This window comes from Prunus mume, linkage group LG1, assembly GCF_029339155.1.
Source record: "Prunus mume cultivar Tortuosa linkage group LG1, ASM2933915v1, whole genome shotgun sequence".
In the NCBI taxonomy this organism is placed as follows: domain Eukaryota; kingdom Viridiplantae; phylum Streptophyta; class Magnoliopsida; order Rosales; family Rosaceae; genus Prunus; species Prunus mume.
In genome coordinates this window covers 10,614,421-10,633,024 of record NC_142698.1, presented here as the reverse complement: position 1 = coordinate 10,633,024, position 18,604 = coordinate 10,614,421, and the positions used below count along the sequence as shown (strand labels likewise).

Sequence of the window (18,604 nt, the reverse complement as noted above, 5' to 3'; positions counted from 1 at the left end):
TAAATTACAAACTGAGGAGCACGTTTTCGCGAATGATCAGCGTGATAGCGTATCGCGAGCTATGCAAACGCGATTCAAAACAATGAATGGTTAAAATATATTCATGCCAATCCAGAAAAGCAACAAAATGCAATCTATTAATACATCGCATCTAAACACTTGTAATATTTCGTAGTTGGGACTGCCAAACATAAAGGCACCTGTACACACCTTTTTAGGCTGTGAACTCAAAAATAATTGAGGTTCATTTTCCTCTCATTGAACTTAAAGAGCTAGGAAAAGTAGGCTGAGTTATCTTATTTAGTTTTTGTAGATATGTTGCGGACTTCGAGAGTACGAGAAATTCTCTGAAGCGTTGAAATCCTGCAGCAAGTTTCAGATACCAACTCACATGCGAAAGGCTAAAATTGGCATCTGTCAACCTTAGAGTGGTCTTCTTTGCACGTATTTGTCTTGAGCTTAATCAATTGTAAATTGTAATTAAACAACTCTTAAACTCTATTAGAATGCAAGTATCTAACTTAAAATCAATTCACAATTCGCTTAGCCAATTGACACGCCTAAGCAACCAAGCTGCAGTGTCAGTGAGATTTTCTCTCTCACACAACACTCAACTGATCATGATCATCACTGCTTATTATTACGTACACATATGTAATCTATCAGATGACATGTTTGAGTAGTGCATCGAATTTACATAAATTTTGGCACTGGTACAATTATTAATATCTTATGCCCCTATTTACATTTTAAAAAAAATTATACCCTACTATAAATGGATTCGATACAATACGCCGGCATGCCACTATGACATATTTATTGACAACATATACACTATATATGTATGGCATACATGTCAACTAGAAATACTCCATAGTATGGTATATATTGTCCCTTTATATTGAGGGATTTCTCAAATAATTTTATTTGAGGGACACCATTTAGGGTCTTCTACGAATTTATTTTTCAACGATTCAAATCATTTATTTTTTTAAATTTACATTCATAATCATTCTTACAAAAAATTAGATAAATCGAAAACCATTTCGACATCTAATTATGTCTACAAAATTAATGAACACGGTGCTTCAATAAAGTACTACAATTTCAATAATTCAATTGAGAGGTCAAATGATATCGGATTCAAGTAATTTTTTGTAAATATAATTTTGAATGAATATCTACAAAATAAATGTTTGGATTAGTAACATACAATACGGAGTGGACTCTATAAGAGTGTTTCTCAATGAAAGCTCTTTGATAGGGTATATATATATATATATATATTATAATTAGGATGTGGCTAAGGCCAAGTTAATCATTATGGTTTGGTGACTGTCTCTAAACACAAGTTCCCATTGGCTAAACCCCACGTGAATTTGATTTGTTAGACCAATAAGATTCGATCTTGCTGTAAATCCTATTGGGGCCCTGGGATTAAGGAACCCAAAATCGAAGATTGGGTTAATTTAAGCACAGCTTTATGACATCAACTAGCAGCGTAGCCAGGTGTCAATCATCAACAAATGATATAGGTTCACAAACCAAGAGAAAAAAGGTAATTTTGTGGACATTTGCCACTAGTCTATCATCCCAACAAAGGAAAATGTTGCGTTACCGAGTCATCACACCATTCAATAATCAATACATGACTACTTTTCAGTCTTGTGATGTTCGAACATAAACTAATAAGAGAAGCACATGAACTTCATCATAACTTTCAATTTTCTCCGCCCAATGAAAGTCAGATATGGCTCCTTTTTTTTGGAGGAGAGGTATGTCCCTTTTGATTCTCTAAGCCCACTTGCTCGGTGGACTGAAAACACCATTCTTTTGCACTTCGGGTAATTTCTGACAGAACCTTCAGGACTCAAGAAGGTGTGGAATTTTTACAATGGAACTAGAAATATATTAGGGTGGAAACTCGAAGGGGGTGAATTATTTTGTGCTTTTGTTCTTTCCCTGTTGGTCCTTGGCGCTTTAACCTATCTCTTTATTAGATAGTGGTCATGTTTGGTGATGGAGATCTAGATTAGATTGGATTATGAGGTAGAATTGGATCGCATTGGATTACATTGGATTGGAGACAATAACATTAATCCGATAACATGTACTACCTATGATTAAGGGGGGTGAATTAACTGAAATATGCTATTACATGACCTAGTAGAATCCAATTCAAGTTGTTTTTAAGCCACTAAACATTTGACTATGATTATGAATAATGTCCAGCTAACCAAACATGCAATATTATCAGTAAGCATCTTATCAAAATGTGTGATGCTAAAATACCAACTACCTTGCCAATGAGTCAATAGCTCAATGGTAAAAATATTTGACTATAAATCAATTGTCTCAGGTTCAAACACATATGACACATTTCTCCCCTTGCTTCTAATTCTAACTTTCACAAAATACCAACTACCTCGTTTTTCTTTTTCAGAGCCCTGTTTAATTTGCAATGAATCTTGGGCCTATTGTAACGAACCAAGTTGGGCTTAAGCCTTAAGGTAAATTTCTCCCCGCACTTGCATTGATTTCGTCTTGTTCTTCAGCTCGGTTTGCTTTACTTTCGACGGTTGGAGACATGGTAGATTTTAACTTCCAAATAAGATGGTTGTCTAGTGATATTTTTGTTAACAGAGGTTTCAATTTCTTTTGAATTTCTTTTCTGGTCGCCTTTTGTCCTAGTAGGAAAGAAGCCTGGTCCAAAACATTGGGAAGCATTTTGAGAATCGTGATTGGAGCTTGCAAATACTTCGAAAAGCCATACTATGGATATGGAACTGGTCAAAGTCTCAAGGTCTAGGATGTCTATACGTTCATGTTATTAATTTTGTTGACTAAAATGATGGGGAATCAATGTGCCAACATCATTTAAATTTTTTAGCTTGTCTCTATTTGATCATGAAATTATAATTTGCTTAGGTGAACATCTGATTTCATGGTGGCTAAATCTAGATGAGAAATAGAGGCATGATTTTGGGCATTTGCTTGCAGTGACGAATTCAGGAATTTTACTTTGTGGAAGAGGAAAAATATAACTAATTGCCTAACTCTTTGAGACATTTCGTTGAGCATTTACTTACACCTTAAGAAACATATCAATGGATAAACTGATTTGTTAGGACAAATTAATAGAGACTATTTTGTTGAGTGGGGCTGATAAACCCAATTGCCCCTCCTTCCGTCGGCCAATGATTGCCTGGCCTTGAAATCAGAATGAAAATTTTCATACAGCGTGCAATTTGGCTGAGTCAAAAGAAGTGGAATGTTGAGAATTTCCAGGTACCGAAGCAACTTTCTAGCAGTCGAGTTCTTTGCTAATCACAATTAAGTCTCTAGGGATTAATTCAAAACAAGTTGTTAATTTCTTGATCATGGTTATAGTGTAACCACTACGTAGAAGAGAAGAGATTCTGGATTTTCTAATTTCTATTGGTTCCACAGGATTTGTCTATAAGCCCTAGCAGATTGACAGAAAAAAAGACTGTCTCGCCGCTATTATGACAGAATTAATGCAAAACATATATCTCCGAAGCTACATAAGCATGTAAGGCCCCGTTTAGTTCATGGAATAAATTTGAGGGGAAATCATTTCCTAAGGGATGAGAAATGGAAGATTCCTTTTCCATGTTTGGTAATGCTAGGAAAGTAATCAGGAAATATCACTTTATTTCCTTTTCCGTGTTTGTTTTGAGTAGGAATGAAAAATAAAGTTTGTGTAAATTTTCAATTATACCCATATTAAATCAAATTAAAAAAAAATGCATTTAATGATATATTGTAATTGTAAATTGTTAATGGGGACAAAATGGTAATGAAAAATGTTTATTTCATAGTGGCTCATTTTCCCAAACTTTACCATGAGGAGGGAAAACAAAACCTAAGTTGGGAGAATGACTTCACTTTCCCCCCTACTTTTCCATGGGTTAGGCAACGTTTCCTATGTCTGGACTTACCAAAATGGGAAAGTAATTGATTTCTCATCCCAAGTCTCCTTTCCCATCCCCAAGTATTCTTTTCCATGAACCAAACGGGACCTAAAACTATTCAAGGTCAACTCTAAGCAGATTCTAAGGTAATCTTTGAAAACATCTTTTTTCTTATTGGCTGGTTGTTGTCAATCCTTCTCATTTAAACACTTTCCAAGACCCCTGTTGCTGGAAGTGGCTATCATTGGCAATCTTTGTAGTGATTATAGTAATGAACCACGAACCAAGTTGATATAGAAATGCATGTCACATAAATATTAGATAGTAAAACTGTAAAAAAGATGCAGATAATTAATATGCCAATGAATTTAGTCTTTTTCTGTATTTATGAGATTCTGCTTCAATACATTTGTATCATTATTAGACCCTATGATCAGTCTTGAGATATAAAGTCAAGTCTCTCTCTCTCTCTCTCTCTCTCCAATGGTGACCTCTTTCTACAGATTACCGGTGCTGCTACTCTTCTTTTTCCATCTTTTTCTTCTCTTTGCTTTGCTCGTTCACTTTCTTTTGATATATCTACCTTTGTTCCTAATACAACCAACATATACTATCATGGAGATGCAAATGCAATGGCTTTAGATGGTGTTGTCGAGTTTAACAAAGTGAATTATTTATGGCACGTTGGATAGGTCACCACTATGGGACAATGAAACAGGAAAGCTCACTGATTTTGAACCCATTTCTGCTTCACCATCCCCTTTTCTCATTGCTAAATGAATAAAATATCAACAACTTGTCTCTTAAGAGAAAGTTGGGTGAAGGTGGGTTTCGTTCTTATCTACAAGTTCATGCGAAATGACCTTGATTCTCATTTATTTCACAATAAGATTCGTCTCAATTGGGCAATGAATCCAAGTTCATTTATAAATTTGTATTCATTTAAACCCCAAAAATGGAAAGCAAATAAACAAAGAAAACAAAAGCAGAAAAGGCCAGGAACAAACAAAGCACCACAAACACAGGGAAGATTAGACTAGAACCAGTATAGTCTAGTATAATAATCTTCCCCATCACAAATTCAAAACAAAATACAACATAAAGCCACTGTTATCGCATAGGGGACGAGAATCGCACCATCATGGCCACAAATAGGGGATACACACCCACCACACATGTCAGCATTGTTGTACCTAGAGACCCACCGATCTTCAGCTAAGAAGAGAAATTCCCCAAAAAGCATAAACACATTAGCACTAAAACATGCCTCCATAGATTGCCTTCTCCATCACACCTGAATCTGACATTGCACCTAAGAGAAAATAACAACCAATCACAACACCAAGGTATATGCCAAAATATAGACACCAAGAGACTGGAGAGCATTGGTGTAAGCACGAGAGCAAGAACGGTAGCAAAAGCTCTAAATACACTCTGATAATAGCATGGCAAAGCGCTTATACATATAATTGTTGTATCCTAATGGAGAGTCCATATCCAAACAGAAAAGCAGGCAAAAAGAGAATGAGATGTTGGGGTAGATTGGCGAAAAACGGGGGACACAACATCATGAGATATTTAATCTCAGTACATGGCACAAGGCTCAAGCAATCACTACAGTAGGGAAAAGCACCCAACTCTCAGAGAGAGCCACTAGCAGAGCCAAACAGGCTTAAATTGAAAAAACAAAAGAAAAATCGAGAATCACTCTGCAAAAAATACCAAAACCCCCCAAGAGGTGGAAGAGAAAGGAAATGGTAGGAAAAAAGGGGATGAGGGAGAAAACAAGAAAAAGGAGGGTAGGAAAGAAAGAGAAAAAAAAAAAAAAAAGTAATGCCACACTTACCACATTATTATCCCACATTTCTATACCACATGATGTGGCATGTCCATATCATATGACATATCATTTAAATGAATGAAGTGTATTTTAATAAATAAAATTAGAAAAATAGAAACTAGTATTTTACATGATGTGGTATGTAACACATCAGCCGCCACATCATGTGGTATAAAATTGTGGTATAAAAAATATGGTAAGACTAGTATTATTAAAAAAAAAAACCTCGAAAAAAGTGGAGGGAGAGAACAGAAAAAGGGAAAAAGGGAAAAAGGGAAAAAGGGAGGAGAGGTAGGGAACGAGGGAGGAAGGGGGAGAGGGAACTAGAAAAGAAAGAAAAGAGGAAGAGGAGGAAGAGAAGGAGGGAAAGAGGGGGTGAAGGGAGGGGAGGGGAGGAGGGTTAGTAACCACTTCCTCCTGGCGGCACAAGAAAAGAGGGGTGCTAGGGTTGGGAGAAAAAAATTGCATAGCTGAGAGAGAGGTTCGATATATCTTCATGTTTAGGGGACCAATGTGAGATGCACAAGGAGACCTCGATGCAATCAAGAGTGGAAAACCAATTATGCTATCTATGGATTAGTAGTATCAACAATTGGTTTTCGTTAGACTTTTTGGGCATTACCTACTTATATTAGTAAATTAATATGGACCAGGATTTATCATTAGTCTCTCTTTTTGTGGTTTTATTATACCGTTGTACATCCCTTGATTAGTAGTGTATTTGAACGCAGGTGCTGAATATGCTGATACGGCTGTGTGATAAATTTTTTTTTTTTTTTCACATAACAACCCAGCTATATGGCAAGGGCTTATACCTCAAGTGGTTAATGTTAAATTTTAGAGAGACGGGTCAACGGTCCACTACTAAAAACACCAATCTTGTCCCTAACTTAACCACCTACAAAGCCCAGTAAGTATGAGTTTTTATCACAAAAAGCCTTGGTGATATTAGTAGTGGAATCTATTCATTATATCTTGTATTTTATTTAGTCAAGTTTCCAATATATGACTTATATTCTTCAACAGTTAAGAGCATTTACCTCTGCACCCTTCTCTTTCCCCCGCCCCCAATATCGCTTGGGTTAAATTATTTAGCTAGCCTGGGCTAAATAATTGGATGGGGCCCAACTAATGTCACCTAGCAGTCAAGTGATGTCATCTACTTTAATTTTTTTTTTAATTTAAAAAAAAATGATTTTGTTTTTATTTAAAAAAAAATCTAAAAAATTCCTTTTTTTTTTTTTTTTGGTGTATACATACCTACCACTTCTTACATAATTTCTCACAACATCTTCATCATTTTACATATTATCCTTCCTCAATTTCATCATTTTACATAATTTCTCACAATCTCTTCATTATTTTACAAACTATCCTTCATCTTTTCCCTTTAAATTAATTTTTAAGTTGATTTGAGAACAAGAAAAAAAAAAAAATCATAAATCTATAAGACTAATCACGTGACGACACGTGGATGTCAAAAATCCTATCCCAAAATATTTTTCTCTTCTAAAATGTATTTTGAATAGGATATAAATAGTAGTTTAATTAAATTAACTAATAAATTTATATAATATACTAAAAACCATTAAAATATTAAATTTAGCCCCTTGTTGCTGGAAACAGTTAAAATGTAATCTTACACTATTCCTTATAAAATTATTTATTAAAAGGCTAAATGTAGCCTGCGGCTATAGCCCTCCCCACCTTAAGATTGCGTTAGGGTTGTTAGTCTTGTTAATAGTCAATAAACTTTGAGGTTTCTCTCATTTTTCTTGTATAGGAGTTGTGCGATGGCAGAGACAATGTGAACATAGTCATGTTTCAAGTGAAGTAAGTATATTAATGTTCCATTTCTTTGTTTAGTAGCCAACAATTGTCTCCTTTTTTTAGGTGTCTTCCTGTTCCTGTCGAAGGTCAACTCCGTGGCTGATTATTATTAAGAGATAATATGTTTTAAACATACTTTCTTGCAAAGACCCCATTATTAAACCTTCACCCATCTTAACTACACTACTACAAAAAAAGCCAAAGACGACGGGAATTCACCGTCGAGTATTCGGTTTTCAAACCATCGTGAAATTGACTGCCGTCTATTTGGGTTTCAAACTACGACGGCTTTTCACCGTCGTTGTTTATCTATAAAGACGACGGTTTTTAAAGAAAATCATCGTTATTTAGAGGTAAAGATCGTTAATTATAGGAGGAAAGACGACTGTTTTTAATAAAACCGTCATGTATTGTACATAAAAATGACGATTTTTTTATGAAAACCGTCGTGGATTGTTTATAAAGACATCATCTTTACATACAATAGACGACATTTTTTTATAAAAAGCGTCATCTTTACGTACAATAGACGACCTTTTTTTATAAAAAGCCTCATCTTTACGTACAATAGGCGAGAAGTAGCTTGCCTACAATGGAGGTAAGGGAGGCTCGTCGACTACTTGGAGTCGAGTTGGTAAGCTGCAACTTGAACAATGGTCTTCTTGTTGTGGTAAAATGCCAGCTGTTGCTGGTATGCTATTGCTCGAACAATGACCTTCTTGTTATGGTAAGATGTCAGCTGCTGTTGGTAAGTTGCAACTCGAACAATGACCTTCTTATTGTAGCAAGATGTGAGCAACAGCTGGTGAGCTGCAACTCGAACAATGGCCTCTTCTCGTTCTTCTTCGAGCAGATCAAGGTTGACTTTATCTACTTGCAGTTTTGGTCAAGACTGCCCACCTCAACAGCTCTTGGACTTTGTCAACATACAAGATCATCCTTGGGTGCTTCGCTATGTATTCTTATGAGGCTTGATTTGTGGTCAGTTAGGAATTTGAGTGGATGGCCAGCTTCTTGATTGATAGCTCATTTGTCAAGCGCAAGCTAGTAAGCAATGCCTCGTACTTTGTCTCATTATTTGAAGTCGAGAAGCCAAGCGTGATAGCTTGCTCTAACATGGTTCCATCCGGGGTGATGATGATGACGTCTGCTCCAGCTTTTTTTTGGTTCGACGCTCCGTCTAAGCGCAATCTGACACATGTCTCGGGTTGGTCGAGGTTTGGCGGAGGTCTTTTCTGCTCTCAAACTTTCCTTCTTTTTGCGACCAGCTTCTCTTCTTCAGCCGATGATGTGAATTATGCAACAAAGTCTGCTAAGGTATGGAGCTTTTATTGTAGTTTTCGCTCTGTAGAGGAGGTTATATTGGCTTAACTCTATAACCTACTTCATGAGTCGCTGAGAAGCATCAGGGCTGTGGAGGATTGATCTCAAAGGAAAGTCAGTCATGACGATGACTTGGTGAGCTTGGTAATAGGGTCACAGCTTTCTCGAGAAAACTAGAACGGCCAAAATGAGCTTCTACAATTTTGGGTAGCGAGTCTCTTCATCGAGGAGAGCTTTTGACATGTAGAATACCGGATGTTGGACCCCAAGTTCTTCGCAGATGAGAGTTGAGTTGATAGCCGAGTTGGACATTGCCAGGTACACGAACAAGTCTTCACCAGGAACTGGCTTTGAGAGTAGGGGAGGTAAAGTGAGGTAAGTCTTTAGATTTTGGAAAGCGACTTAGAACTCCTCGTCCCACTTGTCTTTTTGCCACTTCTTCAAAGTTTTGAAGAATGGTCTGCACTTGTCGGTTGATTTTGATGGGAATCGGTTGAGGGTCATTGCTCTGCCCGTTAGGCTTTGTGTTTCCTCCACTATGGAAAGGCAACTTCATCTTGAGAATGACTTTAATTTGGCGTGGGTGTGCCTCGATACCTCGTTGTGTGACTAAATACCCCAGGAATCCACGGGACGATACACCGAACGTGCATTTACATGGATTCAACTTCATGCGATCTGGCGGAGCAGCTGAATGCCTCGACGAGGTTATTGAGGTGGTCTGCATGTTTGGGGCTTTGACTAGCCTATGGTCTGCATAGACTTCCATGGTTCTACCAATATGCTCTTTGAAAATTTTATTCATGAGGCTTTGGTAGGTTGTTTTGGCGTTCTTCAGCCCAAAGAGCATGACCTTGTAGCAGTATGTCCCTCTCTCGATGATGAAAGAGGTCATTGCCTTGTCATCGTCGTGTATCATAATTTAAGCAGTTGATTGCTGGAAGTTGAATTCACGAGCTGGTCGATTCTTAGCAATGGGAAGTTGTCTTTAGGGCATGGTTTGTTGCGGTCGGTGTAATCGACGCACACTTTCCATTTTCCCTTTTCTTGTTTTGCCACTAGAACAATGTTGGCCAGCCATTATGAGTAAGGGATCTCTTTAATGAAATTGCGGCTAGAAGCTTGTTGATCTCAACTTCAATGATCGCGACCCGCTCGAGAACGAAGTTGTGTCTCTTCTGCACCACGGGTTTGTTGGTAAGGTTGACATGGAGCCAATGGCAGATGATGTTTGGGTCGATGCTGGGCATGTGAGATGGTGCCCACGCGAACATGTTTTTCTTGTTCTGGAGGAAGGTGGTCAGCTCCACCTTCTCGTCTGGACTTAGGCACGAGTCGATCCATGTGTTTTTGTTTGGCTAATTAGGATCGAGGGGTACTAACTCAATGCATTTCTCAGGCTTCTAACCTTTTTCAACGGAGCCTTCCAGGAATTCCCTCATCTCGATCCTTTGTTTGGATTCGCACGAGCCGATTTGCGCTTCTTTGTTTAGCTAGCCAGGATCAAAGGGTACTAACTCGACGTCATCCTCAGGCTTCCAACCATTTTCAAGGGAATCTTTCGGGCATTCCCTCACCTTGATCCTGGCTCCTTAATTGCTATTGTGAGGTAGCAACTCCTTCCCGTTCGAGCACAGCATGCGCTATGAATGTTTCTGCCTCGTTGGCAACTTGCATTACTGGTGTGAATTGAACTGCTTGTTCTTTCTTGAGCCCTTGGGTTGTACATTTCATTTCCGTGGTTTGGTCATTGTCGATATGCCTAATCCCGCCCCCAGGGATGGGGTAGTGTATCTTCTAGTGTAGAGCAAATGTGATGGCCTCGATTTGTTAGTGAACTCAGTGAAGGTTCCTGTTTCCGAGCCTCTCTCTTGGGGCCGCGATTTGCGCTTGTCGCGGCTTCGTGCTCGAACTTATTACTCTTTTGGCTTGCCTGCTTTGTCGGGTGATCAACTTGCTTGCTGGCTTTCTTCGCGACAATACTATCATCGTCCCAAAGTGCATAGCTCTGTCGTCGCAAGACTTCGCCAAGGTTCGGCTTGGAGTTATGGCCAGCTCCCGGTATAACTCGTGCTCGGTTGGCAAGCCCTTTTTGAAAGCCGAGGATGCAACCTGGTCATTGCATCCTATGATGTCCGCCTTCTCACCTTAAACCGCCTCGGTAGTTTCTAAGATACTCGTCTGTTTTCTCAATTACAGGTTGAACAGTTGGTCCACATGCTTTCTGACTATGTTGTTAGAGGTGTACTCCTTTGTGAAGATGATCCCTAACTTATTGAAGTTGCTTATCAACACGGACGGTAGAGTGTGGAACCAGTCTTGAGCTGCTCCTCGCAGAGTCATCGCGAACACTTTGCACATTAAGGTGTCGTCTGCCTTGTACAGGATCATAGCGCTCTTGAAGTGCCTCAAATGGCTCTCAAGGTTAGAGTCCTCTTTGAATGCAAAGTGATGGATGATGTTGTGAACCGCTTCGGCGGCGGAGCTCTCCACCTCGTCTGTAAAGGGCGAGCAATCAACTCGATCAATTTCCTTACGTCGTGCCTTCTATATGCTTCCTTTAAGTTGGAGACCTTGGAGTCGGTCATTTACTAGTTTCTCGACATCTTCTACCCCCAGGGCTAGAGGCTCGGGCCGACATCCTCGGTGCCTCGATCGCGGCTGGCTAACTTCTTCCCCAGTTCCCAAGGGTCGATCTCCTTGGGTGCTCTGCCCGTGGGGTAGATTAGGAGATTGAGCTTGTGAGGATTCCTCTACAGCTTATCGCCGCATGTTGGTCCTCAAGCGGGCTAGTGGGCGTCGACCGACATCTTACGCCCGCAAGGAGGGTAACTCATGTCGGCGTCTTCGCCTCAAGCACGGATGGCTAACTTTTCCCACGGCTCCCAAGGGTCAATTTTCCCGTGAGGCGGATGAGAAGGTTGAGCTTAGAAGGATCCCTTTACGACTTGCGCCACGTGTTGGTCCTCGGCGGGCTGGTGGGGTCTGTCGTTGCGCTTGTCACGCGATCGTCACGAACTTCGAGATCCTTGTGAGCCCAAGCGAGCATGGACATTGGTATGGGCCTAGCCTCTCTAGCACGTTGGTCCTTGGACCTAACCTCGAGCGGCTCGAGTACGGCTCACGGTTGCTGCGCTTCTCGTCTACACGATTTCGCTCTCTCCTGCCCGTTTGCCCCTCTCGACTAGCCCGGTACCTCTCGAATCGCTCACCGACATGCTCGTGTGCCCTTTTTCCTCCACGAGGTCCAAGGTTAGGGCCTTGACTCAAGTTGATCTGCCTGAGTTGTTGGTCAATCAGGTTGTTTTGATCGTCGACCCTCTGTGTTAGTTGATCAACCCGTGAGTTAAGGTCTATCCTGACTGCGCAGTCAAGTAGAGTGTGTGCATCGGGCCCAATGACATATGGGCTAGGGCTCCATTAGACGCGCATACAGTACATACGTCAAGTATGATTGCAGAGGAGGGAGAGAATAGATCTGCTCCAAGCGGGACGGCATCGAAGTAGCCATGGGGTTGTGCAGCGATCTTGGTAGCCGAGTGGTGTGGTTGCCGCTGTGCTCAAGGCGGATAGCGAGGCGAGCAACTCCGGCAGGATGGCGAGCAGAGCGAGCTCGGCAATCGGCGCTTGCGGTTGCAAGGCGGTGGAAATCACAAGGTCATGTGGCAGCTTTTCAGTAATTCCAGCAGTTGAAGGTGGTTGCAGAGCGCTAAGAGACGGCTGCAAGGTGTTGGTAGCCACGATTCCATGCGGTTGCATTGAGGTTTACACCACGAAACCATGAGACGGGCCTGTCGTGGTGGTGTTACTCTTCGAACGTCTTGTATCAACCATGGTTGTTTGAAAAAAAAAAAAGTGTAAAATGGATTTGGAGCACGCTTTGAGTATTATTTTGCGCTTTCAATGAAAAGCACCACTTTGTAGGAGTGGTTTCCGTCCCATTAGAATATTCGCCAAAGATTCATTCGTCTTCTCTGCTTTCCTTTCTCCCAGCAAAACATATCGGAGTAAAGGACCACACCCAGTGGGTGTTGGACCAAAGGCTCTCCGATGCCTAAGTTAGGTTGGGTGTTTCAAGGAAAACAGGGTGGCTGGAGCCTTGTGTAAAAGAGAGAAAGAATATGATGGCTAGGGTTTTGGAGAAATGATTTATGCAGAGTTTTAGTATGAATTTAGACGTACCTTGACCCTTGTGTGTAGCCAAGTATTTATAGTGGTCTCGGAGGCTAGGGTTTCAGAGGAATAATTCCGTAGATGGAAAGGAATTATTCCTCCCCGATTTGGAATTGATTTGATTAATTAGGGATTTGATTTATTAGTAAATCAAATATCTAATTATGGAAGGTATCAAATCAATTCCTAATTTAATTAGGTAACTCCTCATTTAATTAGGAATTGTGGTAGGAATCAAATCAATTCTCAACCTAATTAGGTAACATTCTATTTAATTGGATAATCCCAATTAAATTGAGTAACTCCCAATTAGGTTGAATAATTCCTAATTCTGTCAAATAATCCCAAAATAGAAGGAATTATTTGACCTAGGGTTCTGATTTAATTCGGTTCCCACAAGTACCATAATTCTGAATTGCATATGCATTTTAAGAGTTGACAATTTGCACTAAAGCTGCACCAATTTTTTCTCTGGAAATTGTTGCCTTACAATCATGTAAGCTTCCAAGCAATTGGTCTCCAACATCTCCTCCTGTGTCTCTTTGTCTCCGTTTCCTTCTCTATCTTTTTTCTCTTTGTTTCCTTCTTTGTCTCAGTCTATTCTCCAGGCCATTGCCATCTTTTTCAACAACCTATCATCTGTACCTATCAATAGCGTCATTTTCCTTTTGCTTTTTCCTTATGCTTGTTCGATTAATTTCCAAATACACCACTTCAAATCGAGTGTAGACAACATAGTCTATCAGGGAGATGCAGTGGCTTCAGTTGGCGTAGTTGAACTGATCAACATGCGTACTTACCTATGCCGTGTTGGCTGGGCCACTTATGCTAAGAGAGTGCCTATCTGGGACTCTGATCTGGAAGGCTCACAGACTTCAGCACACATTTCTCATTCATCACAACAGGTGAAAACCCTTTCGGCCATGGGATTGTGTTCTTTCTTGCTCCTATTAGATTTTAAATCCTACCAAACTCAGTTGGTGGCTTTCTAGGCCTATTCAACACCACAACCAATGACTTCTCTGGAAACCAAATTGTTATTTGTTGAGTTTGATTCGTACGTAAACCCTGAATAGGATCCCGACTATGAGCATGTCGGGATTAATAACTCAATTTATTATGTTGTCACCACCGTTTGGTATGCTAGCATACACAGTGGAGACATTACTGATGTATGGATTGCCTACAATGCAACAACTAAAAATTTAAGTGTCCATTGGAGCTACCAAGCTACCTCGAATCATAACGAAAGCACCACTCTCTTTCACCAGATTGATCTAAAAGAAATTCTGCCTGAGTGGGTCACAATTGGATTTTCCACTGGTATTGGTAAAAATGGAGAGCGTGATACCATTTTTTCGAAGGAATTCAATTCAACTTTGGAAAGAAAAGAAAGTAGTGGAAATAATGCAAAGAAGAAAACATTAGTAGTGGGTTTAATAGTTTCTAGGGGTGTTCTGATAGCTTGGGTGTTTATAGCATTAATTGAGGAGGTGGAAGTGGAAGCAAAAGCAGAGGGAAACACTAGAGACAGTGAACTTAACATCAATCAACGAAGACCTTGAAAGAGGAGTAGGACCAAGAAGGTTCTCTTATAACGATCTTGTTACAACCACTAACAATTTCTCTAATGAGAGGAAGTTGAGCGGAGGATTCGGTGCTGTTTACAAAGGCTACCTAACCGATTTAGACATAGCAGTCATGGTGAAGAAAATTTTAAGCGAGTCTAGGCAGGGAAGAAAAGAGTACATAACAGAGATGAAGGTTATTAGTAGCTTGAGACACCGAAATCTAGTGCAACTCATAGGATGGTGCCATGACGGAGGTCAGTTCCTTCTTGTCTATGAGTTCATGCCAAATGGTGGCCTTGATATTCCCCTATTTGGAAAGAGGTCTGCTTTATTATCTTAGGCTGTGAGATACAAAATATCTTGAGGATGGCCTCTGCATTGCTTTATCTTCATGAAGGGTGGGAGCAATGTGTGGTGCATATGGATGTAAAATCAAGCAGTGTCATGCTAGATTCTAGCTTCAATGTCAAGCTTGGTGACTTCAGGTTAGTGTGGCTAATGGACCATGAGCTTGGTCCTCAAACAATTGGATTGGTTGGAACAATTGGTTACTTGGCTCCAGAGTATATAAACACAGGTAAAGCTAGTAAAGAGTTTGATGTTTATAGCTTTGGTGTGGTCACCTTAGAAATAGCTACTGGAAAAAGGTCAATGGATCATATGGAAAAGGATTTCAAAATGGGGCTGATAGAGTGGGTTTGGGACCTTTATGGAAAAGGAAAGCTTCTCTTAGTAGTGGATGTGAGGCTGCATTTAGAGTATGAAGAGAAACAAGTAAAGTGTTTAATGATTAGGGGACTGTGGCGTGCTCACCCTGATAAAAGTTTAAGGTCATCGATAAGGCAAGCAAATCAAATTCTGAACTTTGAGGTAGCATTGCCAAATCTTCCCTCAAAGATGCATGTTCCAGTGTATGATGTACCTACACCACCATTTAGGTCCGGTGATCCATTAATAACCATAAGCACTCAAGAAGGTCGATGAGCTTTGCACACAACCTCAGTTTGTAACTTTGTATATAAAGTCATTCTTAGTGTTTTCCACGAGACATGATTGGTTGCATCTATAAATAGCTTGGAAATTACTCAAAAAGTAGTTCTTTTTTTTTTCCTTGTATAATGATCTATTCTATTGCAAAGAAATAAGGGAAACTATGTGGCATGAATGTTTATCTGCACATAATGCAAGCAAACTCATATTATGCCGCAATAAAATTTCATTTCACCCCCACTATTCTATCAGAAAATGTAGACATCCCTTTTTTCTATATGTTCTTTTCACTATTAATTTTCATTGAAAATCAACTTTTGCCTTCTAAGTCCGTTACCATTGATGTCCAATAGCTTTGATAATAATGGCTGGATCTACTACTACCTAATCTAAAACATAAACTGAACTGAACTTAAGATGAAGGAACCTAGTGCCGATGCCTTATCATCCCACGCACCACCACCTTCCGTCCCTATGACTGTCTCCTCCATGAAAACCCATCACACCTAGACACATTTTCCAACAAGAACACATCGATCTCACTCTCAACATTGACAACAAAGTTGCTTTGTAGAGCCCCTCATGGGAAACGTGTTCGAGAAGACTATCTTGTGGTTCTTTTGTATTCCAAAAGTTATGTATCAATTAGTAGTATCGACAAATTTTTTCTTTCCTTAGTGGATACAAATGGTTTTCATTAGACTTTTTGGGCCTTATTATACTGCTCTTGTACCTCTTTTTTTTGTGGTTTGATTATACAGCTCTTGTACCTCTCTTTTTTGTGGTTTGATTATACAGCTCTTGTACCTTTCTTGATTAAAAATGCTAGGTGCTGAATCTGCTGATATGGCTATGTGATAATAATTTTCACATAACAACTCAACCATCTTGGTTAAGAGCAGTTACATCTGCACCTGAGGTTCTAGGTTCGATTCCTCCCTCAACTAATATCCCTTATATAAGATAATACTAATTAAAAAAAAACAGCTCAACTATATGAAACCATAACATAAACAGCAAGTTGATCGCATCCCATTTCTCATTGCTAAAATATCAACACCAGCAAAATAGCAGAAAAACAATCCTCGATAATGGTATCATCTGTTAGCCAATAATGGCACAACTTCACTTTAGTTGCTCGCCTCCTATTGGAGCTAAAGGTTAGCTTCATAAAAAATAGATAATTTATCTGTTTATACACTTTGAAGCAGGCCAATGATATGAATTCTTCATATATATTGCTTTGGCACGTCTCCCTCCACTAACAATATATGAATCTTACCTAAACCATTGAATTAAGTTTCAACCTGGCGACATGCTCATTGTAATGCAGCACTTTGGACCATAAATGTATATGAAGGGTCATTTGGAACTTGAAACAAGCAAATATTTAATCATATTCAGGGATTGACAAGCTCTATCAACTCCTTTTCAATGGAACTATTACTCCATGCATAAATTAATGCCGGTGGTTGAAAACCTGGATTATCACCAAATTATAAGCAATTGTTGGGCTAACAAATTCATAATGTAAGTTACCAAGAATTTGGCCTCCATTTAACTGCTCTGCTCTCTATCTCTATCTCCTTCACATGGCCGTACCATCTCTACCTATCAGCATCCTCTTTTACTGCTTTGTTCTTCCATTATCTAATTCAATTTATTTCAAAATTCCCCATTTCGATTCAAATGACACCACCATACTCTACCAGGGAGAGGCAGTAGCTTCTGCTAGAAAAATTGAATTGGTCAACAAAATCGATGATTCATGCAGAGTTGGATGGGCCATCTATGCTGAGAGAGTGCCACTTTAGGACTATAATACTGGGAAGCTCACTGACTTCACAACCCATTTCAAGTTCATTGTTGACACAAACGTTGTTCCCTATGCCTCTTATGACACCGAAATTAGTGCAACTCATAGGATAGTGCCATGATGAAGGTCAGTTGGTAGCCTTGATTCTCATCTTTCTGGGAAAAGGCCTGCTGTACTGTCATGGGCTATGAGATACAAGATATCTCTAGGGTTAGCTTATGCTTTGCTTTATCTTCATGAAGAGTGGGAGCAATGTGTGTTGTGCACAGGGATGTTAAATTAAGGAATAATGTCATGCTAGATTCTAGCTTCAATGTCAAGCTTGTGACTTCGGGTTAGCGCGACTAAGAGACAATGAGCTAGGTCCTCAAACAATTGGATTGGTTGAAACAGTTGGTTACTTGGCCCCATAGTATATTATCACAGGCAAAACCAGTAAAGTGTCAGATGTTTATAGCTTTGGGGTTGTTGCCTTAGAAATTGCTACTGGAAAAAAGGCAACGGACTTTATTGGAAATGACTCTAATTTGGGATTGGTAGAGTGGGTTTGGGATCTTTATGGACAATGAATGCTTGTCTTGGTTGTGGATGAGAAGCTAGATTTAGAGCATGATGAGAAACAAGTAGAGTGTTTGATGATTGTTGGATTGTGGTGTGCTCACCATGATCAAAATCTGAGGCCTTCCATAAGGCAAGCAATTCAAACTCTTTAACTTTGAGGCAGCATTCCCAAGTCTTTCAACAAAGATGCCTATTCCAGAGTATCATGTTCCTACACCACCATCAGTCAGCTCTGGCGAAGATATAAGTACTGCAAACCTTCAAGAGGGCCATTGATTTCGTTGAACGTTGTATGAAAGATCATGTTCAGTGAGTAAAATTTGTATACAGTTTATCTTTGTATGTTTTTTTTTGTTTTTTTATTTTATTTTTTATATATATGAGATACATGATTGTTTATATGTATCAAAACATACTGTCTGGATTTACTGTGAAACTAGTTATGTGATCTTCATGTATCTATCTGTTTTGGGATGTTTGCTGTAAATAACAAAACTCAAATAAGATTCAAAGAATAAATCTTGAAGGACATGGTTTTTTTTTCGGGAGAATGAAGGACATGTTT

General features: G+C 39.5%; 2 pseudogenes; both read left to right on the top strand.

Moving 5' to 3' along the window:
• The first annotated feature begins 14,114 nt into the window (after positions 1-14,114).
• On the top strand, positions 14,115-15,656 carry LOC148921003 (L-type lectin-domain containing receptor kinase IX.1 pseudogene; annotated as a pseudogene).
• Positions 15,657-16,776: 1,120 nt separating this feature from the next.
• LOC148921002 (L-type lectin-domain containing receptor kinase IX.1 pseudogene) lies at positions 16,777-18,315 on the top strand (annotated as a pseudogene).
• The last annotated feature ends 289 nt before the right edge of the window (positions 18,316-18,604 follow it).